At 57.1% G+C, this 6,041-nt stretch overlaps 8 non-coding genes across 8 annotated transcripts; 4 read left to right on the top strand and 4 right to left on the bottom strand.

The window, feature by feature from the left end:
• Positions 1-266: 266 nt before the first annotated feature.
• On the bottom strand, positions 267-338 carry TRNAA-CGC. The gene has a single exon. It is a non-coding gene; the product is annotated as a tRNA-Ala (tRNA).
• Positions 339-1,496: 1,158 nt separating this feature from the next.
• TRNAP-CGG lies at positions 1,497-1,568 on the top strand. Its single transcript has one exon. It is a non-coding gene; the product is annotated as a tRNA-Pro (tRNA).
• Positions 1,569-2,164: 596 nt separating this feature from the next.
• On the bottom strand, positions 2,165-2,236 carry TRNAP-AGG. Its single transcript has one exon. It is a non-coding gene; the product is annotated as a tRNA-Pro (tRNA).
• A 1,344-nt stretch (positions 2,237-3,580) lies between these two features.
• On the bottom strand, positions 3,581-3,662 carry TRNAS-CGA. Its single transcript has one exon. It is a non-coding gene; the product is annotated as a tRNA-Ser (tRNA).
• Positions 3,663-3,945: 283 nt separating this feature from the next.
• TRNAP-AGG lies at positions 3,946-4,017 on the top strand. Its single transcript has one exon. It is a non-coding gene; the product is annotated as a tRNA-Pro (tRNA).
• A 1,332-nt stretch (positions 4,018-5,349) lies between these two features.
• TRNAS-GCU lies at positions 5,350-5,431 on the bottom strand. Its single transcript has one exon. It is a non-coding gene; the product is annotated as a tRNA-Ser (tRNA).
• Positions 5,432-5,569: 138 nt separating this feature from the next.
• On the top strand, positions 5,570-5,642 carry TRNAM-CAU. Its single transcript has one exon. It is a non-coding gene; the product is annotated as a tRNA-Met (tRNA).
• A 211-nt stretch (positions 5,643-5,853) lies between these two features.
• Positions 5,854-5,935, top strand: TRNAS-GCU. Its single transcript has one exon. It is a non-coding gene; the product is annotated as a tRNA-Ser (tRNA).
• Positions 5,936-6,041: the final 106 nt, after the last annotated feature.

Consider the following 6,041-nt stretch of genomic DNA (forward strand, 5'->3'; position numbering starts at 1 on the left):
TGCCATCACTGCCAGGAGCACTGTGTTGCCCAGTGCCCACGGGCACAGGCACAGCGCAGCCATGGCCAGGGCTGGTTTCCTTCTGGGTTGGGAAGGAGATGTCAGGGCAGTGGGGGTCATGCTGCCACTGCATCCTCAGGGGGAAGCTCTTCCATGGTGCATCCCTCACCTTTGGGGAGCCTTTCCAGAGGTCGATGTGAGTTTATCATCAATGGCCCGTGGAGGAGGTGGGTTTGAGGAGGGAAAAAAAAAAAAAAAAAAAAAGCTGGAGATGCTGGGGATTGAACCCAGGGCCTCTTACATGCGAAGCAAGCGCTCTCCCACTGAGCTACATCCCCTCTTTGGATCCCCCACATCTAGGGGATCTCCTGACCCCCCTCTCTTTGTGCGCACCCCCCCTCCCCCCCATTTTAAAACCAGGCAAGTGTAGCCCGTAGCCATGCTGTGCTGGGCAGAGTGGGAGCTTCAAACGAAGTTTAGAAACTCCCATGGAATCATGAGGTGCAGAGAGGAACCCCTGGCTTTCTAAACTTTTCAGAGAGGAGCCTGGATGTGGCTGGATCCAACCTTAGCCCCAGATTTTGCAGTGGTTTATGTGCAAAATATTGTATAGGTGTAGTAGAAACTTTATACAGCTTTATCCTGCAGGATTAAAAATAAATATTAAAATTAATACTTACACAAATACAGATGATTTATTATGATGATTAGACCAAAATAATCTTAATCAGAATTATTTACTACACAATATAGGTGCTATAACAACTATTACAATATAGTGCACTGGGAAGGAATATTGAAACAATTATATTAAAGCAAATATATTAAAGCTGCCAAAACCAATTATTAAGTAAAGGTTGATGTTTCTCACCAGACCAGCCAATGACTGGGGGCAAATCTCTTGGGCTCAGCCCTATGGAGTGACCTTGAGGAGTGTCTCCACCCCAGGGTGGAATCTCCACACATACACATCAAGAAAGGATCTGTCAGAAAACCCTGCCATTCAAATTTGGGACTTTTGCACTATAAAAGGATGGACTGTGAGCCAGACATGTCCAGGCCAGCGGTGCCAGCTCAGCAGCTTTAGTAAAGTTATCAGTAATATTGCTTGTTTGTTCCTTTATCCAGATATTTTACCAGATCTACTATATCTTCATCTCGCTACCAGGATGCTTAAATTTGAGGTTGATGAGTCAGGCTGGTTTCAGCTTTATTCAACACCAAAAGCAGCATGACCTCTTTTTCTTTGTTTAACACAGATTGTTTAGGAAATAGAGCATTGTTTGAGTTGTTTCCTCCATTCCAGTCTCTGGCATTCCAGAGCAACCTGCTACATATGCCCAGGTGACATCCCCACAGCCAGGGAAGAACAAAGGCGACCTCTCCATGGTGACCATCCATCAGAGACAAATAGAGCTGCCACAGGCCCCCTGTCACCCCGGGCAGAGCTGTGAGTACTCGAGCTAAAAAAAGTTTTCTCAGGGAGTTTACTGCGTGGCTCGTTGGTCTAGGGGTATGATTCTCGCTTCGGGTGCGAGAGGTCCCGGGTTCAACTCCCGGACGAGCCCTCATTTTTGGGCACCTGCGTGCATGGGGATGTGGCGGAGCTAGAGTGGGGATTGGAGGGAAGCAGTGCCTGCATAGCAGCGTTGGGCACGTTGTTTTGGCTGGGCACCTTCTTAAACCAGGAGGAGCGCAGGAGTGGGAAGGGTGGAGTGCAGCCTGTGGCAGTCGGATTTGGATCAATGGGGGCAGAGTGGGGTGAGGGGACTTGGCCAACTCCTCTTGCTATTGCACAGGAGGGATGTAGCTCAGCAGGAGAGCGCTTGATTTGCAGGTAAGGGGCCCTGGGATCAACCCCCAGCATCTCCATGTCCTTTTGCCTCTCCAGACCCCTCCACACAGGGGCCCCAGAGACCCCCAGATGCCCAACAAGAAATCCCTGGGGTTGCCTGTGGGCATGTCTGACCTGGGATTGCCTCCTGGCACCCCAAGGCAGGCAGCAAGGAAATGCCTGCCGAGATCTCCCTCCTTCCCCAGGTGCTGTAGAGTGTGGAGGCACCCAGAGTCCCTTCCCCCAGGGGCTGGCAGAGTCTCTTGGGGTGACCACCCGTGCTGGGGGGACCAGCCGGGTGGTAAGGAGGCGCTGGGTGCCCAAAAAGAAGGGCTCGTCCGGGAGTTGAACCCGGGACCTCTCGCACCCTAAGCGAGAATCATACCCCTAGACCAACGAGCCGGGGTGTGCAACCTCTCCCACACCCCCCTGTGCCTCGCCATACCCGGGACACTTCCCCGCTGCCAGGCAAAATGACGCTTCACCCACACGCTGCCACACGGCGCCCTGCCTGCACAGGGACACCATGCACACGCACCCCTACAACCCTTTGCAGCCCTTCCACACCTCACACTCGCCACCACCTCACACTTCCCACACTGCTCACTGCACTCCCCCCTTGCCCCCTGCCCCCGCCACCGCAGGGCCCCATGCACGGACACCAACGGCACCCCATGCACGCACAGCCCCTGGCACACCGGCGCGGCCGTTTGCTGACACTGAGGACAAACACCGCTCACAGCAGATCGCCTTTGCAGGATGCCCCACAGCAGAAGGTGGCACAAAAAGCACCGGCCATTCCAACTGCTGCAAGGGCCAGTGGGGGTCTTTGGGGCAGAAAAGAGGGGCTGGGGGGTGGGAGATGCTGGACCTGACATCTCATGGCCACAGCAAGAGGCACCTCCCCGCTCCCACAGTGTGTGAGGCCACACAGAGCCCTGGCTGCCCCTGAACCCTAAACAGGCTCTGGGAGATGTAGAAAGGGGAACAGAAGCGGTGCACCCTGGCTCATTGGTTTAGGGGTATGATTCTTGCTTTGGGGTGCTAAGAGGTCCTGGCTTCAACTCCCAGACAATCCCTATTTTTGGCCACCCACCATGTCCAGTGCTGAGGGTGACCCTTGCTGGGAAAGATGGACTCCAAAGGACTGGTGGCAAGATGCTGCTGGGGGAGACAAACGTAGCCCAGATCAACTCCTAAGCATTATCCATGTTCTTGTGCCTTCTCAACCACCTCTCTGCTGGTTGTGAGGCTGCCAGAGCTCTCCACGAAAGGCCTGGTGCTGTGTCTTGGCATCCCAAGGTGGTATAAAATTCTTGTGGCTCATTCCCTACCCTGACTGGAGGCTGCAGAGCATAGGAGGTGTTTTTTAAACTTCCCCACAGGGCTCAGGATGCTGCTTGGGGTGAAAATCAATACCGGGGGAACCAGGTCAGAAGGAGGAGGGTAGTGCATGGCAACTAGGCAGATTCATCCAACAGTTGAATTCAAGACCACTTCCACTCTAAAACACACACTCAGACCAATGAGGCAGGGTACACTGTTCTACCAGGGATGTGGAAGAGGGCTATGAGGATAATACAATGCACCTTCAGGATGATCTACCTCCAGTATCCAAATCGTGAATGTCGCCCGAGGGAGAAGAGAAGGTGTGGCTTCTCTTTGGTGCGGCTGACCATGATGCTCCCGGTCTCGCCTCCTCCCGGGACACCCAATGGGGGCACCGGGATATTGGGTAAAACCCATCGCTGTGAGCAGGATTCGAACCTGCGCAGGGAGTCCCTATTGGATTTCGAGTCCAACGCCTTCACCCCTCGGCCATCACAGCAGCGGCGGTGGCGCGGCGGGGCAGAGCGGCGCGGGCGTTGGTTCGGGCGGGGCGGTGGGGCGGGCAGCGGGTGGGGGTGCGGGCGGTGCGCGGAGGTGCGGGCGTCCGGGCTGTGCGTGGGTGGCGTGTGCGCGGCGGGCGCGGAGGGCGCAGGGTGGCGGCGGGGCCGCGGGCGCGGTCGGTGGTGCGGGAGCGGCGGCGGGGCGCGGCGGGCGGGCAGCAGCGGCGGGCGCGGAGCGGGCGTGGCGGGGGAGAGCGGGGCGCGGGGGAGAGGGTGCGTCCCGGCTCGTTGGTCTAGGGGTATGATTCTCGCTTAGGGTGCGAGAGGTCCCGGGTTCAAATCCCGGACGAGCCCTTCTGTTTTTTCGGTCATCATCACCCTCCTCCCGCCTGCGCACACAGAGCGTTACACGTGGCTGTTCCCTGTGTCTGGAGTCCCAAGCCATTGGTCCTGCAGAGTGATCCTATTTTTGAGTTGGCAGCGTGGCAAGGGCTGTGTCTGTGGCCATGGAGCACCCCGGCAGTGGGGCAGGTGGAGGCCCTGGCTCAGCTGGTCAAAACACCTGTCTAGTAAACAGGAGATCCTGGATTCGACTTCCACTGGTGTCTGGGAGTCTGGTTTTCCTCTCTGGCAACAAGTTGTGGACACTGCTGGGGCTTCTCCACTGCCTCTGTTTGCCCCTCACAATGACGATGCTGACTCAGAGCAGTTTAGGTGCACCTTTTTACTGAAAGCTTATTTCAGGGTCGCCCACTGGATGTAAAAATTCACCACGGTGTCCCTCCCTCCCACCCAGGACCTGCTCCTGCCCTGGGGTATCTGCAAGCCCCACAAGCAGCAAGCAGGATCTGTCTCCCTCGGCATGGCTGCCCAGCCCACAGCCCACCCTCCAGGTTCCTACACATGGCAGGGCTGGCTGGAGGGACCTGGCAGCATCTCAGGTAGCTTCCCAGTGTGCCCAGATATGTCCAATGGCCAGGATGAGCCATAGGAGAGGGCTAATCCCCACTGGGTGGGGAAAAGGTATCCCTCTCCAGGTAAGTCACCCACAGCCACACCCAGCATCCTGGTGCCAGTGGGGGCTCGGGGTGGTGTGGGGCAGGGCACCTTCCTCTGCCCCTCTGGACTCCCACCACATGCGGAATCAGATTTGCACTTTGCCTTTCGCCATCTTTGTTGCTTTTTTTCCCACTTACAATGAACCGGCATAATTACCAACAACTGTGATGGGAAAAACCCTCCTATACCTTCTCTGCCTTCTCTCCCCGCAGTATTCAGGCTATCCATCCACAGTTTCACACTTCCTTTGTCCCAGTTTACTTCCCTATTACACTCTACGTTTCAGGTTATCCCCTGACTGCTCAACAGCCACTTTCGGTAGTAATCGCTCTTGTAAAGATTTTTAAGTGCTTTCTTCTCCATGAGTCTTGGATAAGAGACTTCCCGCCCCTCCACATAAGGGCCTTGGCTGGCCCTTTAGACATTACGTCAATGTCTTCTGCCATCCCTGTCCCAAAATCTCCAGGGTACCGGTGACTTTTGATCCTGCGGAGGATGTAGATGCCAGTGTAGCCCAGGCACTAGCTAGTACCATTTCCCCTCCCGCCCTCGCCGCGTCCCCGTGTACCGCAAGAATCCGAGCCCACTCCGAAGGTCCTCAGTTCCCCCCACGTGGCAGCAAAATCTCGACGAGGGTGGGATTCGAACCCACGCGTGCAGAGCACAATGGATTAGCAGTCCATCGCCTTAACCACTCGGCCACCTCGTCCCGCTGCCGCGGCGTGTCGCCCCCTGCCGGCCTGACCCGGCCGCCGCAGCCCGTTCCCGCCCTGCCCCGGGGTCTGTCCCGGTCCCGTCGCCTGCTCGCCCACTGGAGGCCAGACGCTTATGCCGCCGCTCAGCGCGCGCCCTCTTAGCGCAGTAGGCAGCGCGTCAGTCTCATAATCTGAAGGTCCTGAGTTCGAGCCTCAGAGAGGGCAGTGTTTTGTTTTGCGTCTTTACGGGGTCGTTTTTTGTTTCCCCGTGACCCCCCGCAGTGCGCCCGGCCCGGACACTACCGAGGCGTTCGTCGGCCCCTGCGGCGGGCGGCGCGCACGGGATGGGCCCTCAAGGGCGCGGGGAGGCTGGAGGCGTGGGACGGGCGGTTTCCACGGGCGCCGGGTGGGTGGAGGCATACGCCGCGCACACTCAGACGAGGTGGCCGAGTGGTTAAGGCGATGGACTGCTAATCCATTGTGCTCTGCACGCGTGGGTTCGAATCCCACCCTCGTCGAGATTTTACTGCTGTCCGGGCTTCTCCATCAATAGATAAACCACATGGGGGAGGCCGGGACGAGACCAGCACCCCGCACTGGTACCCCAGACACCCCCGGGTAACT

Source organism: Motacilla alba, chromosome 7 (assembly GCF_015832195.1).
Source record: "Motacilla alba alba isolate MOTALB_02 chromosome 7, Motacilla_alba_V1.0_pri, whole genome shotgun sequence".
In the NCBI taxonomy this organism is placed as follows: domain Eukaryota; kingdom Metazoa; phylum Chordata; class Aves; order Passeriformes; family Motacillidae; genus Motacilla; species Motacilla alba.